The sequence below is a fragment of the Lissotriton helveticus genome, chromosome 5_1, assembly GCF_964261635.1.
Source record: "Lissotriton helveticus chromosome 5_1, aLisHel1.1, whole genome shotgun sequence".
Classification (NCBI taxonomy): Eukaryota; Metazoa; Chordata; class Amphibia; order Caudata; family Salamandridae; genus Lissotriton; species Lissotriton helveticus.
In genome coordinates, this window is record NC_136065.1 from 69,591,263 (window position 1) to 69,609,220 (window position 17,958).

Genomic DNA, 17,958 nt, shown 5'->3' on the forward strand with positions numbered 1-17,958 from the left:
AAAACAAATGCAATCAAAATAAGACTGTGCCAGCAGTGCTCCCAGACTCCAAAACCCACCTCCAAACACCAGGAACCCCCCCAAACAGCCCCCCAAAAACAGGCAAGTGAGCAAAAACTGAAAAACGTTTCCACCATCGATTTTGGCCAAACCACTTGATTCCGATATTAGACCTTCCCAGCAATGCCCCAAGACCCGCCAACCCACCCGCAAAAAAGCAGAACCCCTCCAAACAGGCAAAAAGCAAAAATGCAAAAACTCATACTTTGAATATTTTCGGCAAGTTCACAAATCACTCCACGCGCGCTCTGCAGCTATGCCCTAACTCCCCTTTCCAACCATGGATTTTCTTCAAACCACTTGCAACCAAAATTAGGCATGCCCAGCATTGGTCAAAGACCCTTCAACCCCCCCAAACACCAGGTACCCCCCAAATAGCCCCCCAAAAACGGGCAAGTGAGCAAAAACTGAAAAACTTTTTCACCATGGATTTTGTCCAAACCGCTTGATTCTGATATTAGACCTTCCCAGCAATACCCCAAGACCCGCCAACCCACCCGCAAAAAAGCAGAAACCCTCCAAACAGGCAAAAACAAAAATGCAAAAACTCATACTAAGAATATTTTCGGCCTAGTTCCCAAATCACTCCATGCGCTCTCTGCAGCTAGGCCCTAACTCCCCTTTTCCACCATGGATTTCCTTAAAAACATATGCCATCAAAATTAGACTGTGCCAGCATTGCTCAAAGACCCCCCAACTCCCCCAAACACCAGGAACCCCCAAACAGCCCCACAAAAACAGGCAAGTGAGCAAAAACTGAAACACTTTTTCACCATGGATTTCGTCCAAACCACTTGATTCCGATATTAGACCTTCCCAGCAATGCCCCAAGAACCGCCAACCCACCCGCAAAAAAGCAGAACCCCCTCAAACAGGCAAAAAGCAAAAATTCAAAAACTCATACTTAGAATATTTTCGGCCTAGTTCCCAAATCACTCCATGCGCTCTCTGCAGCTAGGCCCTAACTCCCCATTCCAACCATGGATTTTCTTCAAACCACTTGCAATCAAAATCAGACCTTCCCAGCAGTGCTCCAAGACCCCCTGACCCAGCACCGTAAATCTAGAACACCCCGAAAGAGCCCCCAAAAACCTGCAATACTGGTATATTCAAAACATGGCAAATTCCGCTGTTCACAAAAAACACAAAAAAACAAACAGCAATTAGTTTCAACAGAGACAGACAGCCATTGCTGTCCACTGCATGCCATCTTCTCATTATTCATTACCTGTTCTACTTTTTGTCAGCATCTTCTTCGGAAAGTGAGGGCCCACAGGGCAGCATCTCCTGTCAATTTCAGAAGTAAGTCTGTCAACAATCAGCAAGCATGTAGTCAGTCAGTAATTTCAGTCCAACTTGAGGGGACTCGTCTACGAAGACATAGTTTCTTTATTCTCCATAATCCATCCATCTGCCTTGAGGGAAATGGATAGGGGGAGTATGGAGGAGGAGGATAGAGGAGCATGATTGAGTTGTGAACTTGTGAACCTCAGGAATGCAGACTGCGGCACCTTCAAATCAATAAGGAAAATAAGATGAAGACAGTGCTGATGATGGACTTGTTGTGTTTAGGTGATTAGAGTTTTGTTGTGGTAAAAGTTGCAAAACAAAGAAAGACACACAGGAATAAAAGTGAATAAGGATGAAAAAAAGGAAGTAATTTTCAGGCCTCAGTGTCAGGGAAGTAGAGCTCATCCTCAAAGTCTATGAATTGAGACGGGAGTAGGTCAGGTAACAGAGAAGAACTTCCGTCGGCGTCACCTAAGTCGGTGTCCTCTTCTTCCTGCACGCATTCACGTATTTTGTAATCGGTTGGTATGAAGTGCTGATTCATCTTGATTATTGTTAACCTCTCCACATTTTTGGGCGGGAGGCAGGTCCTTTTTGAAGTTACAATGTCACCAGCAGCACTGAAAACACGTTCAGAAGACAGGCTTGCGAGTGGGCAAGACAAATAATTTAGAGCCAGGTTGGTGATGAGTTGCCATACAGGCCTTTTCCTATACCAATACAGCAATGGGTTCTCATTAAGACAGACCTCTGTTGGGTCATCCAGATAGGCCTGCACAATCGACTCAATGTTCTCCTGGGTTGCTCCACTTTGCGTACCATCTGTGGCCTTTGCAGCAGTGGACTAAGCAAACCCTTGCTGAGTTAGCCAATCCGCTTCCGACAATATTTTTTTGGGGCCTGGTGCAGGTGAGGATGATGACACGGTTGCTGGTGTCGTTAACGGCTGTGAGGGAAAATGACTCCCTTCGGCCACGGATTCAGAAGTGGAACTTGACGCCGGATGGCCTGCTGATTCAGTTGTACTTGTGCTGCCTCCTTGAAATTTCTGCCGCTCTTTTTCGAACCGAGTGGCTGACACAGCGAGCCAATGTTTGTACTTTGAAACATCTGCTTCATCAAAAGGAATGAATGCTTTGCTGGCCACTGCCTTTTTGTACCGTGGATCCAGAATAGTGGCACGAATGTAATGTTGTTCCTTATGTATGTTTTTAAGCCTTTCATTGTGAAGTAGGCGCCTTAATAACTTCTCCGCCAAATCATATGCTTCTTGCTTTTCAGCATCATCTCTGAACATTGAAGACACGTCCTTCAGTTGGTGCTCTAGCATGACCAACAACGGGATAGCTTTGCCCAAAGAACAGTCCTCCCTGCTGACTTCACGCGTGAAGATCTCAAAAGGACGAAGCATGTCTGTCAGGCTTGCAATTAGCTTCCATTCCACCAACTCTAGCCTCATGTCTTTCTGAGTAGAACCCAGTTTATAGACAAACTCATTTATTACCCCCAACTGCTCAGACAGACGCTCAAGCATGTAAAACGTTGAGTTCCAACGTGTTGCCACCTCCTGGATTAGTCCTTTGACTGGCAGTTTACGTTCATGTCGAATGCTCCTCAGCTGCTTCCGGGCCTTAAAAGAATGGCTGAAATGTGTGCAGATTCTTCGCGAGATGGTCAGTGATTTCATGACTGTCTCTTCTTTTTTCAAGAATTCTTGCACCACGATGTTAATACTGTGCGCCAAACACGGCACTCTGAAATATTCACCATCAGACATGGCCCTAACTATATTACTGCCATTATCCGTGGAAACATTACCAACTATGCGATTTCTTGGATGCAGCCATTCATTGACCTTCCTGTTAAACTCCTCCAAAAGGTTAGCTGCAGTGTGAGATTTCTCCATGGCAAACATGCCTACTGTTGCATGTTTGCGAGTAGCTTGAAAAACTGTGTCCGTTTCAACACCTGCTTGTTTTAACTGTTGTTTGACCCCTGCAAAAGAGACCCAGTGTGCAGTGATGCACATGTAATCATGGGCTTGGCAACTGGTCCACATGTCTGTTGTCATGTGGATAGTGTGAACAGCACTCTTCAGCATAGCTGCGCCAATCACCTCCAGCACATCTTGGTGTAGTGCTGGAACAGCAACCCTGGCAAAATAGGATCGGCTAGGAACCTTCCATTTAGGGCAGACTGTTGCCACAAATTCAAGAAAACCCACCCCTTCCACGAAAGAGAAAGGGAGAAGGTCCAGCGCTAGCACTTTATCCAGCTTTGCGTTATACAGACGTACCGTTGGGTGGTTGCGTTCAAATGGCGCATCCGACCAAAACATGCTGCTAATGGTGGGCTGGACCGTTTTACGTGATGATGATGATGCAGACTTCACACCAGTTAGGCTCATTGATTTAGTTTTTTGCATTGGTGTCTGTCCCAGACTCTTAGTGTGCCTCATACATGTTGCAGGGGTAGAGGGTGTGGGCGCTACCACTGCAGTGCTGCTGCCAGGGGTACTGGGTGTACCAGAAAAAATGTTGGTCGGTTCTTGACTTCCCCCCTGCACAATCAGCCCCTCATCAGCACCAGATGCCATGTGAATGGATGCATTTGGATCAGTTCCACTTTGGACTTCCTGGATCTTACTTAGGTGCGCATACCACTGGATAGGGTGGTATTTTTTTAGATGACCTCTCTGGCCTCCGGTACCATAGTTGGTACCAAGCTTACCCCGACTAACTGATACTTTACAAATCGAACAAATGACCATGTTTTCCGCCTTTTGGCTAACAGTAAAGAAGTCCCAAACTGGGGACTGGAGATGTCTGCTGTTGGTGGAGGTGCTACTTTGACTTTCAATGCCAGATGAAGTGGATGATGGGTGTGGCTGAATTTGTTTCTGTTGTTCACTTACAGCACCACTACTTGAGGTAATGGAGGTTGAGCTGGATGGAGGTCCCTGCCGGCCCTTCTGACTAAACAAAATGGAAGCTCTAGGTCGTGTTGGTGTTGTAGTTAACTGCGTTGGTGGTGGTACCAGTGCCACGCCGCCCACATCCCGCTCAGCAGCCATTCGAGATAGGGTGAAAATGTCAGTCTTCTGCATGCCCGCTGGGGTTGGAGTGACGTCTCTGATGACTGGGTCGTCGTCAGACTGTTCATCAGCAGCAGAAGACACCACTTCTTGTTCGTCGTCATCACACATAAGTCGAAGCCTTGCGGGAACCTTCCTTTTAGGCTTAGCTACCTTTGTCGGCTCATGGCGTGCCTCACTCTCAGACTACATTTGTGGGTTCCAATCAGGATCAAGGTCATCAGAATGAAGGGGGCTTGAAGAAGAACTTGTAGTAGTAGTAGCCCTCCTTGACCTTTTTCTTGCTGGGGATCTGGAAGACAATGGATTATCCTCAGGAGGAGTGGGTTCCTCGGATGATACCTCCGCTTGAATATCAATTTCCTGATGTGCCCCTACTTCTGGAGGAACAAGCATTGCAGGCGGTTGTGCCGCTCCATGAACCTATAGTTGCACCTCTCCATGCACCTCTCCATGCGCCTCTCCTTGCGCCTCTCCTTGCGCCTCTCCTTGCACCTCTCCTTGCGCATGTACTTGCGCTTGTATTAGTTGCACGTGTTGTTGTTGTTGCGGCTGTGGTTGTTGAACACTCGTCAGCTGTGTTACACCCGGCGTTGATTGGATGGTACTTTCTTGTGATGAGCCAACATCACTGGTCGATGGTGATTGAACAACCAAAGTGGCTGCCGCAGCAGCACTCATGGTCTTGGACCTAACTTGGCGTGGTGGCACTGAGCCCAATGAAGCGGAGTTGCTGCTTCCAGCTTGGTCCCCGTCGGAAACCGCTGCTGCAGGTGTAGTTTTTTTTCTTCCAAAAAAGGTGTCGGTGGGCACACCAGTCTCCTTGGTTGGTGGTTCCACTTGCTTCTTCTGCTCCTTCTTACTGGCAGTGACACTGGCAACTTTGTTCGCTGAGGCGCTACGGCCACCTTTCTTTGGGCCCATCTTCTTCAGATGTCAGAACAGCAGGCTGCAGTTGCAAAAGTTGCAGAGTTGTGATGTTGTGCTGCACACACCACTGCAGGACTTCTTCCTGGCACTGGTGGTTGTCTTGTGCACCTAAAAACAATGGAAGCCAGAGGAACATCAGTTAAACACCCCACAAAGTCGAAAAACACACAGAAATCACCACAATCCAATGCCATCCATGCCTTCAATGATGTTTAAATTCAAGAAACCCCACAGAAAGACTTGGTCCATGCACCACTGTGTACCCCTGGGCCTAATAGAAGAAAGCAAGGCAAACTGCGTGCAGGCCTGAGCACACTGCCTGGCTTCAAAATGGCCCCTTGTCCCCCAGCCACATGGCCAGGCCCTGCTTGGACCAGGCCTCAAAATGGCCCCCACACACATGGCCAGGCCCCAACACCACACCAAAAAGACGAAAAACTTACAAATCACCACAATCCAATGCCATCCATGCCCTCAATGATGTTTAAATTCAAGACACCCCAGAGAAAGACTTGGTCCATGCACTACTCACTACCCTTGGGCCTACTGGCTAGTGTGGCTTTACAGGCATCCCAAAATAAAATAGAAAAATCCACATATAGTGAGCTAAAATTCAACGACATAAATGAGATTTAAGTTCAACAAAACTCACAGAAACAGTTGTATCATGCACCCATGACTAACACTGGGCCTACTGGATACTGTGGCTACCCACATATATTTTTTTTAAAGTTGTGAAAAAGTTTTAAAATTGTAGTTGCAGCAACTGCAATGACCCAAACAAACAACACCTACTTACTTGTAAAATCTCAAATCCAAAAGTGATCCAAAAGCTCCAAAGTCCAAAAAGTCCTCAAATACAAATACCCAGCAGCAGCCACAAAAAGTAATCCTTCCAGCTCTAGATCCAAATGAAAAGTGACCAGGAGATGGACAAAGCACTAGGAGGAGCCTGCAGGACAGCAACAGGAAGTTGGAGACTCTGGGGCACTTCCGTCCTCCCACCCCCCAAAAAAATGGACTCCTTCCACAAAAAAGTGCAGCCAAATCTCAATCTGAGGAGTTTTTCTGATCAAAATCATGATTTTCAGAAGGTTTATGCTGCCTGCGGTGGATTTCTTGTGCAGAATTGCAATGTTTGCAATTTCGGGAAAGCGAGCTGTTCAAATCTCCCGCCGGATGTCAGTGGCGAGCCGCATCTACGTGTTTATAATAAACAAACAAATTGCCAGTACTGTGCAACAATTCAACGGATAGCAAGGAAAATGAGCTAGAAATGACTCATTCCCATAGACCACTCTTTCAGTCAAGATTCAAGTAAAAAATGAATTTATTTTAAATCATTGGAACGAGAATATTTTATTATTTTACCAAAAATCAAGTTTGAGCATTGACTTTAGTTAAACATAGTTAATTTTTATGACATAGGGGAGGAATGAAAGATCTTGAAATTTAGGGAGTTCACCATAAGGATTGTATATCCAATATAGGAGCCATTGACATCAATGCAATTAAACCATTGATATGGACTGACCATTCTATGATTTTGTTCACTATTAAAGTACCTACCAAACTCTCTAAATCCATGCCCCCAGCAACAGCATCAGCTAGGAGCTGGAAAAAAATTTCTGTGGAAAAATTCCAGAATCATTTTTCACAGGTATCCATAGGAAACACCAATATTAATAATGAAATAGAAGAGCTCCAGAATAACATCAAGTGTGCGCTGGAACACTGCTCTGCTCCGCTCTCTAAACATAAACGGAGAGGCACAGTTTCACAGAAGTGGTATGGACTTGAATTAAAATCTTTAAAAAGGAAATGTACATCTTGCAAACACAATTGGAGGCTCAATAAAACCCTAGAAACGAGAGCCATATACAAAAGGGAACTTGCGCTCTACAACAAAGCTATTAGGAAAGCAAAGAAAGACTATTTCTCACGGAGGATAACAGAAAGCAAAAATTCTTCAAAAGAACTATTCAAAATAGTCAAAGAGTTATGCAGCCCAGTTAATTTATCAGGGGATCTTACCCCCTCGCAAGAAGGCTGCAATAAAATTAATGATTATTTTTGTGAAAAAATTGATACGATCTATGCCTCTTTTTCCAACATCGAATCAAAGCAACCACAACCTTGTGTATCATCCCCAGTTCTGGCTAGCTGTCCTAGATTCGGCCCTTTCTCAGAGGAGGAAGTGGGCAAAGCTATGTTGGAAGTAAAATCAGCCTCCCCACTGGACCCATGCCCGCATCATATTTTCTCACAACTAACATCAACAATCTGCCCAGCTGTAACCAAAGTCTTTAATCTATCATTGAATTCTGCTGAATTCCCGAAGTATTGGAAAAACGCCATAGTTACTCCCTTACTAAAAAAAGCAGGATCTGATATTCATAACCCGGCAAACTATCGGTCCATTTCCCAACTTCCTTATTTGTCTAAGGTGATGGAGAAATTGGTCAACAGGCAGCTCTCCAAATTCTTAGAGACCTATGATCTATTGGATAGTTCCCAGACAGGGTTCCGGGCCAACAATTGCACTGAGACAACACTCCTGGCAGTGTCGAACAAGTTACTTACCTTCGGTAACGCTTTTTCTGGTAGATACTATATCTGCCTGTGGATTCCTCACCTTGTGAATATCCCCTTGCGTCAGCAACATTCGGAAATTCTTTTTGTAGCTTCGCGCCGACGTGGATCCGGACGTCACAGAGGCACGGCATCGCACGCGACCTCGCTGACGTCACCGGCGCCTATAACAGGCCCACGCCGGCGTGATGACATCAGTTCCGCCCTTTTTTCCGTGCCATCGAGGCACACGGACGGACCGATGATAGTAGAAATATACACAGTATACGTAGTATAGAAACAAGGTAACACACACAGTGTGAAGCAAATGCAATAACAACATTTGAAATAAACATTTCCATGACAATAAAATAACACATCATAGAAACTCTGGCATAGAAGAGTGGACAACGGGGAGGCGGGTGGGTCAGTGAGGAATCCACAGGCAGATATAGTATCTACCAGAAAAAGCGTTACCGAAGGTAAGTAACTTGTTCTTCTGATAGATACATCTGCCGTGTGGATTCCTCACCTTGTGAATAGAGTCCCACAGCAGTCCCCACTCCCGGAGGAGGGTGTCCACTCTGCTATACCAAGAAATCTTGGAGGACAGAGCGAGCGAAATGGCCGTCCCTCCTCACCTCGGTATCCAAGCAGTAGTGCTTCGCGAAAGTGTGGAGGGAGGCCCAAGTCGCGGCTCTGCAAATGTCCTCAACAGGTACACCTCTAGACAAAGCAGATGATGCAGACTTTGCTCTAGTCGAATGTGCTCTAATACCCTCTGGAGGGTCCTTACCAGCCAAAGAGTAGCAGATCTTAATGCAGAGCACGATCCACCTCGACAGAGTCCTCTTATGGACCGCTCTTCCTTTCTTGCAGCCAGCAAAGCCAACGAAGAGCTGGTTGTCCACTCGACAGTCTTTTGTCCTGTCCAAGTAAAAAGACACCGCCCTCTTGGGGTCAAGACGGTGTAATCTCTCCTCCTCCTTGGAAGGGTGAGGGGGAGGATAAAAGGTAGGAAGGGTAATGGATTGACCAAGGTGGAAAGGAGTCACCACCTTAGGCAGAAAAGCAGCCCTGGTCCTAAGAACCATTCGTTCAGCATGAATGGTCAGGAATGGGGGCTTGGAACTAAGAGCTTGAAGCTCACTTACCCTCCTTGCTGAGGTTATTGCAACGAGAAAAACCGTTTTCAAAGTCAGAAGCCTCATGGGACACTTGTGAAGAGGCTCAAAGGGAGCACCCATCAAAAATGTCAAAACCAGGTTCAAATCCCACTGAGGCACAACAAAGGGTGTAGGAGGGAACCTATTAGTAAGGCCCTTCAGAAACCTTAAAACAATGGGAGACTTAAAAAGAGAAGGCTGGTCAGGCATACAGATAAATGCCGACAGCGCAGACAGATATCCCTTCACCGTGGCAACAGCAAGCCCCTGCTGGGCCAGGGAAAGGGCAAACTGGAGCACATCAGATAAATGGGACCTCAAAGGGTCTATAGACTTCTCCCTGCACCAAACAACAAATTTAGACCACCTATAAGAATAGATGGACTTAGTGGAGTCACGCCTGGCCGACAAAATGACATCCACCACATCGTGAGGGAGAGAAAAAGAAATCAGGTTGCCCCGCTCAATCTCCAGGCATGAAGGTGTAAGGTCTGGAGGTGGGGGTGTAGAACCTGCCCCTCCATCTGAGAGAGGAGATCTGCCCTGTAAGGGAGACGGAGCGGCGGGTGAGAGGAGAGGTGGAGAAGGTCTGAATACCACACCCTTCTTGGCCAATCCGGGGCGATCAATATGACTTGGGCCCGGTCTTGGCGAATCTTCCTCAGAACCCGAGGAATCAAGGGTATGGGAGGAAACGCGTAAAGGAGCTGTGAGTCCCAACTCAACTGAAACGCGTCCCCCAAGGCTCCTTGCATCGGATACTGGAGACTGCAGAATGACAGGCAGTGAGCATTCTCGTGAGTGGCGAACAGGTCCACCCGAGGTGTCCCCCACATCTGAAAGATGTCGTGAACCACCTCCGGGTGAAGCCTCCACTCGTGATCGGCAGAGAACTGCCGACTGAGAATATCTGCACGAACGTTCAGAACCCCGGCCAGATGATTTGCCATCAGACAAATTTGATGGTCCTGAACCCAGGACCAGAGACGCAGAGCCTCTCTGCAGAGACACTGCGACCCCACTCCTCCCTGCTTGTTGATGTACCACATCGCGGTCGTGTTGTCCGTCAGGACCTGGACTGACTGACCGCGAAGGGAAGGGAGGAAGGCCTTGAGCGCCAAACGTATCGCCCGCAATTCTAGAAGGTTGATGTGAAGCAACCTTTCCTCTGGAGACCAAAGACCCTTGACCTCCAGGTCTCCCAGATGAGCACCCCACCCGAGAGTGGATGCATCCGTTATCACTGTGGCCACCGCTGGAGGAAGTTGAAAGGCTTTCCTTGTGACAGATTGCCTTCCACGCTCCACCAAGACAGATCCGCTGCAGCTTCCCTGGAGATCCTCCCTGACTCCCCGAGATCTCCGTTGTGCTGATACCACTGCCTGCGGAGGCACCACTGGAGTGCCCTCATGCGCCAGAGTGCATGGTTGACCAACAGAATGCATGAAGCCATCAGACCGAGTAGGCGAAGGACCTTCAGGACTGGAACGACCGCTCCATTGTAAAATAAAGGAATCATCTCCCGTAAGTCGCGAATTCTTTGAGGGGGAGGGAATGCACGACATACGGTTGTGTCCAGTACCGCACCTATGAACAGGTTGCGCTGTGAGGGCACCAGGTGAGACTTGGGTACATTTATCGAAAAACCCAACCTGTGCAACAACTGAGTTGTCTCTTGCAGATGATGGAGCACCTTCTCTGGCGACTCCGCTTTGATCAGCCAGTCGTCTAGATACGGAAATACATGAATCCCCGTTCTCCTGAGATGAGCTGCCACCACTGCCATCACCTTGGTGAAGACTCGAGGTGCAGTAGTAAGGCCAAACGGAAGGACCACAAACTGGTAATGCTGTGACCCAACCGTGAAACGGAGATACTTTCTGTGAGACTTCAAGATGGGAATATGAAAATACGCATCTTGCAAGTCGATCGACACCATCCAGTCCTCTTCCAACAGCGCCTGAAGAACCTGTGCAAGAGTGAGCATTTTGAACTTTTCCTGCTTCAGGTAAAGGTTCAAAATCCTGAGGTCCAGGATTGGCCGAAGTCTGCCATCTTTCTTGGGGATCAGGAAATACCGGGAGTAGCACCCCTGACCCCTTTCCTGCTCTGGAACCACCTCTATTGCACCCTTTCGAAATAATGCCAGGACTTCTTCCTGCAAGAGAAGCAGGTGGTCTTCTGAACAATAACCCTGGCAAGGAGGGTAATTGGGAGGGAATTCCTGGAAAGGAAGAGCATACCCATTCTCTACAAGATTGAGAACCCAAAGATCCGATGTTATAAATTCCCAATCTTGTAGAAAATGAGTAAGCCGACCCCCTACTGGGCCCACATGATCCGGAATGGCGGATCTAGGGCTGCTTTGCTGCGTTGGCCGGGGGTTGGGAAGGAGAGGAGGAGGAGCAGGAGGAAGCTTGACGACCTCTAGGACGGGGTCTTTGTCTGCCTCTGTACGACTTGTACAGCGTGTTCTGCTGCTGCTGCTGAGGCTGCTGCTGCTGGAATGATCTGTAAGATCGAAAGGAAGATCGGCCAAATCCTCTGAAGCGTCTTCCGGTAGTACCTCTGGATTGAAGGCCTAAAGATTTTGCAGTGGCCCTACTGTCCTTAAAACGTTCCAAGGCAGTATCAGCTTTCTTTCCAAACAGACCTGAACCATCAAAGGGTAAGTCCATTAAAGCAGACTGGACATCAGCAGAAAACTCTGAAGATTTGAGCCAAGCAGCTCTCCTAGTAGCCACAGAGGAACCCATGACTCTTGCCACCGAGTCTGCAGTGTCCAAACCACTCTGGATGACCTGTCTCGCAGCTGCTTGGGTGTCCGAGATTACTTCTTGAAAATCCTTCCTGTCATCCTCAGGAACCTTTGGAATGAGTTGTTTGACAGAGTCCATCAAAGCATGGATATATCTCCCCATCAAACACGTAGCATTGGTTGATTTCAATGCCATGCTGGCTGATGAAAAAACCTTTTTAGCATTTTGGTCCTGTTTCCTGGATTCCTTGTCTCCAGGAACCTGTGGAAATGCCCCAGCAGATTTTTTAGAACAGGCAGCCTGCACTACCAAACTCTCAGGAAGAGGATGCGTTGTTAAAAATGCAGGATCATCCGGTGCAGCTCTATACCTTCTCGCCACCGTTCTAGAAACCGCTGGAGCAGACAAGGGTTTCTTCCAGACCTCATAGACAGGTTCAGACAACGCCTCATTGAATGGTAACATAGGCTCGATCACAGATGAGGGTGAATGAAGTACCTCAGTTAAAATATTGGGTTTATAATCAGCTGTAGGCAGAGTTATGTTTAGTAAACTCGCTGCCTTCTTAATCACAGTGTGGTAAGGCACCACATCCTTAGATGGAGCATTCGATACAGAAGCCAACTCCCATTCAGGTGACAGTTCAAGACCACTGGCTTCACATAAGTCATCAAAAGGATCTTCAGAATCCTGCAATTCTCCTTCCTCAGTGTCAGAATACCCAGTCGATACGACGTCGACCTCTTCTTCGGGCGCCGGAACCGGAGTCGATGAACCATCGGGTGCCGGAACTTCGGCTCCACCAGCCCCCTGCTCCTCACCTTCATCCTCCTGACCAGAAGGATTCGATAGAATCGGAGATTGGACCTGTTCCTGAGGCTCGGGTGAAACCGGATGCACAGCCTCTTCATGTTCTGACTCCGAAACCTCCACTTCTTTACACACGAGCTTGATCTGGGACTTCGGTTTCGAGCTAGAGTCCTTCCCAGAGTGATGACGTGACTCATGGACTTCCTTCTGTGTTTCTTCTTCGATGACTTCGAAGCGTGTGCTGACGATGACTCCGAGTGTGACCTCGAACGAGACCTCGACCTCGACCGACGAGATCGAGATTTTGACGACTTCTTAGCTTTTTTGCTCTTGAGTTTCGCCATAAGGAGCTTTGTCTCCCTCTCTCTTAAGGCTTTTGGAGTCATCTTCTTGCAGCAGGAACAGTCCTCGACATCATGGTCTGAGCTCAAACACCATACACAGCATTCGTGGGGGTCGGTGATTGACATGGTCTTGCCACATTCACCGCAGGCTTTAAATCCCGTCTTCTTCGACGACATCTCGAAGAGAATGTAAGAAAGACACAAATACGAAGAAATAGTAACAAAGTTACTGTAAGCTACTACACGATCCCTGAAAACCGTTAGCGTCGACGACGCGGAAAAAAGGGAACTGATGTCATCACGCCGGCGTGGGCCTGTTATAGGCGCCGGTGACGTCAGCGAGGTCGCGTGCGATGCCGTGCCTCTGTGACGTCCGGATCCACGTCGGCGCGAAGCTACAAAAAGAATTTCCGAATGTTGCTGACGCAAGGGGATATTCACAAGGTGAGGAATCCACACGGCAGATGTATCTATCAGAAAGACAATATCAGAAACCAAGGTAGATCAGGGAAAGACAGTCGCCTTGATTTTACTAGACCTCTCAGCGGCATTTGACACCGTCCCACACCACCGACTCCTGGAAATCCTAGCAGCCAAGGGTATCCGGGATAAGGCATTAGGGTGGTTGCAGTCTTTCATGCAAGACAGAACACAGTCAGTACGAATGGGTGATTTTGTTTCCCCTCCCCTGAACATCAAGTATGGGGTCCCACAAGGGGCCTCATTGAGCCCAACCCTATTTAATGTGTTTGTCTCATCACTGGCCGATATAGGGAGAAAGTGGGGTGTTGGGATCTGCTCTTATGCAGACGACACCCAACTAATGATTTCATTAGATGAAGAAGACGACCCTAAGAATAGGCTACTGAACTGCCTGACCGAACTAGCCAATTGGATGCATTCTGCTGTTTGGTAGGCATACACACCTATGGGATAACAGCTGGTGGCCCACAACTCTGGGCACCGCTCCTATCCCAGCATCAACGGCCAAAAATTTAGGTGTGACTCTAGATAATACCCTGAGTATGAAAACCCATGTATCCACAATCTGTGGCAAAGGCTTTGCAATACTCAAGATGCTCCGGCGAGTTTTTCCATGGATCCCCACTGAATGTAGGAAGATACTGGTCCAGTCTTTCTTAATGAGTAGGCTGGATTACGGAAATTCCCTGTTTGTGGGAATGGCGGACTATCTGTTCACGAAACTACAAGTCGTACAGAACACTGCAGCAAAGGCAATTTGCAATAAAAGAAAGTACGACCCAGCCAAAAGCTGCCTGCGTGAGCTTCACTGGCTACCAATGAGACAGAGAGCTATCTTCAAGCTAATGTGCATAACGCATAAAGCATTGCACAATACGGGCTCTCGCATCAAAAAAAATAAAATCAGATTCTATGCTCCAACGAGGAACCTGCGTTCCTGTACGGCTGCTAGAGCAAGCAACACTCGTGTGAAAACAGCTAGGATGGGTGGACGGGCGTTCTCCCACCTGGCGCCAAACAACTGGAACAAGCTGCCGCAGGAACTCTAACAGATTGTTATTTGTCCTTCAGGAAGCAACTAAAAACATTTCTTTTTCCAAATTCTGACTAAACATAATCCCCACTCTGTTATCTGTTAACTACTCACTACTGTCAGGACAGCGCCGTGATATCCCATTGGGGATGATTGTTTGCGCTCTATAAATACCATAAACATAAACAAACATATGGTTCAGAGGTAAAGACAATTGGGGGAGACGTACTTTTTACACTCTAGACATTTTGTTCATAAACATGAATTGACGACAGACAACAAAGGATGGTGATGGGGAGGGATTAGGTGGGGAATGTTGTTGTTTTTTATATATATTAGGACCTGCGTGATTCCTATTTATATTGGCAGGTGAAACCTAGTCCACTAAATGGAAGAATACAACAATACAATTACATTCATCGACTAGACCATCGACAGTTTGTTATTTTCAACACAAATTCAAAATCGATTGGTCTATACACTCAAAAAATAAACCAAGGTCGACGCGTTTCGAATCCTTTTCAAATATAAGGATTCTCTACAGGACCACACACAATAAACCTGAAAGACATAAATCAAATAACATACTGTCAGTCATCACATTGAGAAACTCTCAACTTTTACTCGGTTCAGCACACACTCAGGTCCTACCTGTGTCACTTTTTGAGGTCTTTTCTTTCAATATGCTGAAAATAGAGATGATGAACAGGTCTAAATGACTACAACTCAGATATAATCTGCTTTCACAAGAAGCCTCTTGTGTTTGTTTTACTCACTTGGATGCTTATTCGAGCATTCCCAACTGAAGCCGTTGAAGTCCGACTGTTTAAAGTCCGTCAAGTCGTTTTTGAAACCTTGCAGTGTCTCATAATTATTTTTGAAAAAGATTTTTTGGGGCATATGAGGATCAAAATTACCCAGTGAATTTAAAAAAAAAAAGAATTCTACCGTTAACCAAGGATGCCAAAACGTTTAACCGCGGGGTATTAATAATAATAGAACGACGCGCTGCACGTAGTTTAAAGCAGTGCCTCGTACAAGTCGGCCATGAGCGGTCGCGTTCAAAAAACCATAATGTGTTTGATTTTAACTATAAAGAATAAATATTTAAAATGCAGTTTCCGGACTTTGTTGGCAAATTTTAGTTCCGACTGACATTCGAGCTAAACAGTGGGTTTAATGCCACACGCAACGCTTGTTACCTTGGATGAAAACAAGTATCCTTCAATATGCGTCGCCTCCGTGAATGAGAGCGCCGTCATCTTCGTGTTTGGCATTGTTTACTCCCGCGATGCCTAATCGCGGGACCTTATGACGTACTCGCGTTGTCAAACTCTCGCTGTGCAGGACGACGGACCACGATGACGTAATTGCGGTCGAAAAACTCACGCGCGATCAAGCAGCAAGATCCAAAATGGCGCAGCACACGCAAACCGGGAGAAAAACAACTCGGCGGACTAAGAATCACGGTAAGTCAACGCCGCGCGCGCGATATTGTATTTTTTAAGCGCGACCAAGCAAAGAAATCCGCAGCTTGCGAATTTGCGGATTTTTGGGCAAATTCGCGCGATTGGCAGAATGCAAATTCGCCAAAAATCCGCAAATTCCGCGAACAAAACGGATTTTACGCCCTCGCTTAGTGTCCATATCCTGTGGCCCAATGCTGTTCAAGACGAGGCACAGGCAGGTCCTCTGGGTCATAGAAATCCTTGGAGTCCCCATCTTTGGCGCTGTGGAAGCTGGCAGGCTCAAAGAGGCCTTATTTGACGTTCATTTGGTGAAGTTGGGGCCTCATGGAAAGGAATGCCTTGCGGAGATCGTTGGTCTCCCTAGAAAAGTCGGCTTCCATCAGGATGACATGCCCTTCGTATCTGAATGGGCCTTGGGTGTGCGCTGTGGCCAACAGCTGCCTCGTCTGCTTATGTCTTAGAAAGCAGACAATAAGGGGCCTTGGGTGTGCTGCAGAGTCCTTGCTTGGAGGGCCGATGTGATGGGTGTGTTGTATTTCCAGTGGTGGGTCACATAGGTGATGCCAACCAGGTTCTGAAGGCTGAGGAACGCTCTGGTGTTCGGGCCTTCGTTTTTATCTGGGAATTCAAAGAAGTGAACGTTGTCCCTCCTGCTGTGATCTTCCAAGTCGATCAGTTTGCTGTAGAGAAATAGTAGTTCTTGGTCTTGGCCTTGTATGGATTTGAGGCACCTCTCTACCACTGTCAACCTTTGGTCCAGCCCCTCTGCTCGTGTGTGGAACCCCGCTATCTCTGCCCTTATCTACTTTGCTTCCGCCGACACTGAGGAAATATTACTTTCAATCCCTTCTGGTCGCCGGCTGTCGGCTGAGATTTCCAGCAGGATGCGGTCAATGGACTCACCTTTTGTAGAGGCTGGAGTGGCCCGGGAGGTGCTTCTTGTAGGGGGGTGGCGCACTTCGTGGACTTATTTCGTGGCTGTTTGAGCGCTTCCTTGAAAAGGAGTTGCCTGGAGGACTTGCTCCTGTGCTCGTTAGTGGACATTCACCTCTAGTCCCAGGACGATGCATTATGGCAGTGTAGAGGCACAGCGAAGATCTGTGGGGTCAGTTCTCTGGTGTCCCAGTAGTGGGCTAGATGCGGCTATTCTCTGCGGGTAATCCAAGCATGGGTGGCAGCCCCCTGTGTAGTCCAGCCTTCTGCCAATATGTCTGTGTTAGCCGGTATCCGTGCGAGAGCCTTTCCGGCTTTGGCGCCGGGGGTGCAGGTGGAGGGGGGAACTACCCACATGTGCTTGAGTATAGTGCAGGACACAATGGTGGGTTGTATGAGCTTCAGCATTGGCTCCTTCTGCACCTGGAATCTCACTCTGCACCAGGCTGTGATTTCCCTGGTGTCAGCCCGTGGGGTTGTAGAGTCCAGGGGTATCCAGGTGGTGGGCAGGGGACATTACCATTCTGCACTGTTTTCCTACAACGGAGGTGCCCTGTAGAGGGAGACTTGGCATCTCAGCTGGTCCTGCTGTGGGCCGTCACCTCATGCAATGCTCAGCGAGATGAGGCTTGCCTGGCTGTGGTAAGGAGCCTGGTGTTGTTGAGCGAGCAGCGTGTTGGGATGCAAGTGTGGGTGCCTGGCTGGAGCAAAGCACTAGAGGTCTCTCTCTCAGGTGGGGGGTCACATACAGGGCCCCTGGGTGCATTTGCCACATCACTGGGTCAGTCATTACTCAGGGTGCCTCAGTAGGGGCCAGCCTTGTCTCTGTAGGCTGTTCAATGCCTTCAGGCCAGAGGCTGAATGTTGGGGCTCAGGTCCAGGTGCCGTGTTGCAGCGTATCAGGAACCAATCTGGGAAGATGAACGTTGGAACGCGTTCTTCTCTCTGCTGGACATGCAGAGGCAGCTGGACCCCAACAATTCCCAGAAATGATCCGACAAACACTTAACCAGAGA